Consider the following 3,912-nt stretch of genomic DNA (forward strand, 5'->3'; position numbering starts at 1 on the left):
CCAGGCCGAGGGAGATTGACAGTTCTTTTGTGTTTCTTCCATTTGCGAATAATCGCACCAACTGTTGTCACCTTCTCACCAAGTTGCTTGGCGATGGTCTTGTAGCCCATTCCAGCCTTGTGTAGGTCTACAATCTTGTCCCTGACATTATTGGAGAGCTCTATGGTCTTGGCCATTGTGGAGAGTTTGGAATCTGATTGATTGATTGCTTCTGTGGACAGGTGTCTTTTGTACAGGTAACAAGCTGAGATTAGGAGCACTCCCTTTAAGAGTGTGCTCCTAATCTCAGCTCGTTACCTGTATAAGACACCTGGGAGCCAGAAATCTTTCTGATTGAGAGGGGGTCAAATACTTATTTCCCTCATTAAAATGCAAATCAATTTTTTAGATTTTTGACATGCGTTTTTCTGGATTTTTTTGTTGTTATTCTGTCTCTCACTGTTCAAATAAACCTACCATTAAAATTATAGACAGATCATTTCTTTGTCAGTGGGCAAACGTACAAAATCAGCAGGGGATCAAATACTTTTTTCCCTCACTGTAAGGTGTATTTTTATCTGTTTCTTAAATATAATTTTACTGCTGAGTTACTTGATGTGGAATAGAGTTCCATGTAGTCATGGCTCTATGTAGAACTGTGCGCCTCTCATAGTCTGTTCTTGACTTGGGGACTGTGAAGAGACCTCTGGTGGCATGTCTTGTGGGGTATGCATAGGTGTCCGAGCTGTGTGCCAGTAGTTCAAACAGACAGCCTGGTTCATTCAACATATCAATACCTCTCACAAATACAAGTAGTGATGAAGTCCATCTCTCCTCCACTTTGAGGTTGACATGCATATTATTAATGTTAGCTCTCTGTGTACATCTAAGGGCCAGCCGTGCTCTTTGTGGCACCTGACCACACGACTGAACAGTAGTCCTGGTGTCCGACAAAACTAGGGCCTGTAGGACCTGCCTTGTCGATAGTGCTGTTAAGAATGCAGAGCAGCAGTGGTGAATGAGCCATCTGATTCAATGAATGATGGAGCGGAGTTTGCTTTTTTGCCCCAAATTTCATTTAAGGTGCTCCAAAGCTTTTTACAATCATTCTATATTTTATTTATCTTTGTTTCATAGTGCAGTTTCTTCTTTTTATTCAGTTTAGTCACATCATTTCTCAATTTGCAGTACGTTTGCCAGACCTTTTTGCCATCTCTTTTGCCTCATCCCTCTCAACCATACAATTTTTCAATTCCTCATCAATCCATGGGGATTTAACAGTTTTTACAGTCATTTTCTTAATGCTTAGTAGTAACTGGGATAAGCAATTTCATAAATGTGTCAAGTGCAGCGTCTGGTAGCTTGTCATTACACACCACAGACCAACATATATTCTTCACATCAACAACATAGGAATCACTACAGAACTTCTTGTATGACCCCTTATACACAATATTAGGCCCAGCCTTTGGAACTTTTCCTAGATATGGCTACTTTATTGTGATCACTACATCCGATGGATTTGGATACTGCTTTCAAACTAATTTCTGCAGCAGTAGTAAAGATATGATCAATACATGTTGATGATTTCATTCCTGTACTGTTTGTAACTACCCTGGTAGGTTGCTTGATAACCTGAACCAGGTTGCAGGCACTAGTTACAGTTTGAAGCTTTCTCTTGAGTGGGCAGCCTGATCAAAGCCAGTCAATAGTTAAATCACCCAGAAAGTATACCTCTCTATTGATATCACATATATTATCAAGCATTTCACACATGTTATCCAGATACTGACTGTTAGCACTTGGTGGTCTAGCAGCTTCACACCAGAATGGGCTTTAGGTGAGGCAGGTGAACCTGTAGCCATATTACTTCAACAGTATTTAACATGAGATCCTCTCTAAGCTTTACAGGAATGTGGTTCTGAATATAGGCCACAACTCCGCCCCGATTGCCATTTCTGTAAATGTTATAATCTTGTATTGCAACCACTGTATCATCAAAGGTATTATCTAAGTGAGTTTCAGAGATTGTCAGAATATGAATGTCATCTTTTACTAGCAAATTATTGATTTCATGAACCTTGTTTCTTAAGCTACATGTTAACATGGGCTATTTTTAACACTTTTCTGGGATGCTTGATTATCTTTCTTGCTTTACTGGGAAGCTTAGCAGAGGTAGACATTCTCAGGTTATTCTTATTAGTGCAGGGTGAGCTGCACACAGTGGACTTCCTACTAGGGCACACCACCTCAGTGCTAACAATATTTATCTGGTTTATAGGCATATGATTACTGCATACAATAGCTGTAGGATCAGCAGAGGCATTCCGGGCAGTAAGAGGGACATCAATTTGGTTATTTACATTGTGTCTTCCAACGCCCTTAGGATAATATACATTTGCTGAAGCATTATGACAACTCAGCGACACAATGTTAGGTATTAAATGAGCTGGACTTGGGTCATTGATAAGTCATTGTCTCAACGCAGCCTTATAATGCTGTGAAAGGATCCAGGAACCCAAATGATTTGGGTGGATCCCATCCTCCTTATAATACGAGCTTTGTTTGCAGAAGGTATCAAAATTGTCAATAAATGTTATACCCACAGAGCTGCAATAGTCTCGTAGCCAGTTATGGAGGGCTAAAAGTCTGCTGAACCGTTCAATGCCACAATTTAGGGAGGGCAGAGGGCCAGATACTATGGGGCGTTTGTTGGTGTCAAGTAGAGACCCAATAAGTTCTTTAAAATCCATCTTCAGCTGTTCTGAGCTGCCCTTCATAATGTCATTTGACCCCACATGAACTATGACAGTATCAGCCCCCGGTGACTGACTCTCAGCCTTGGGAAGCAACCTGGTGATATCCTGAACTTTTGCCCCAGGAAAACACAGTCTTTGCCCCAGGTAGAGATATATGCCTCACCATCGAACTCCCTATCACAATCGCCGGAATGATCCGGTCTCTGCCATGTCTCGAAGCAACTCACCTGAGAAGAGGGCTGCTGAAATGCCAGCTGCGTGCAGGCCACAACCGCCAAAGGGACAGAGCTCTGATCCAGAGAGCACGGCCCATTGGAGGGGGGCTATGTTAATTCTCCAAACCTGCTTTGTGAAGTCACTCGTCAAAGTTTTTCTCCTTATCTACATATTGGAAAGATGTCCGTTTGTGCTCAGAATGCTCAGAACACGTTTGGCTTGTCATAACATTTGCCCAAAATGTACTACTATTACTGTCTGTGGGGGAAATCTGTATCATTCGGTCAAATTGTATGGCTCTCCCATAGGCACCAGTACGATAGCAGTTGGCTCTGGTTTACTTAAGTTGTGTTACCATTTAGGTCATTTGAAAAACATGACCTGGTGCACACCCCCCTGTAGCTCAGTTGGTTGAGCATGGTGCTTACAACGCCAGGGTTGTAAGTTCGATTCCCACAGGGGGCCAGTATGAGAAATGTATGCACTCACTAACTGTAAGTCGCTTTGGATAAGAGTGTCTGCTAAATGACGTAAATGTAAATGACAAGCAACCAAAACATTTTATGTATTGTTTCTGACCGCTTCCGATTACATTTTTTTTGTATTGTTTTTCACCTTTTCCGGTCAAAAACAATCCATTTAAAAAATGTGGTTGCTTGTAAATTTTTGGAAGTACATACCGGGCGTAATGCAGGTAAATGTAATATTTGGTTATTATTTTGACATTATAAGGCTAGCAGAGCTGGTGAATGGTAGCTTTCTGGGCAGAGAGGAGGTTTTGTCCTATACATCGCCTCCTTTTCCCCGATACTGGTTCAGGCTGCAGCTAACCCCTTCTCAGATCCTAGGTCAGCATTCCTACTCTGAGTGTGGATATGGTCCCAGATCAGAGGGATGTGTAGGCAGAACGATTGTTATTGAACTAAAGTTGGAACAGGAAAAACTGGCGCGACGTACC

Source organism: Coregonus lavaretus, assembly GCF_964263955.1.
Source record: "Coregonus lavaretus genome assembly, chromosome: 38".
NCBI lineage: Eukaryota > Metazoa > Chordata > Actinopteri > Salmoniformes > Salmonidae > Coregonus > Coregonus lavaretus.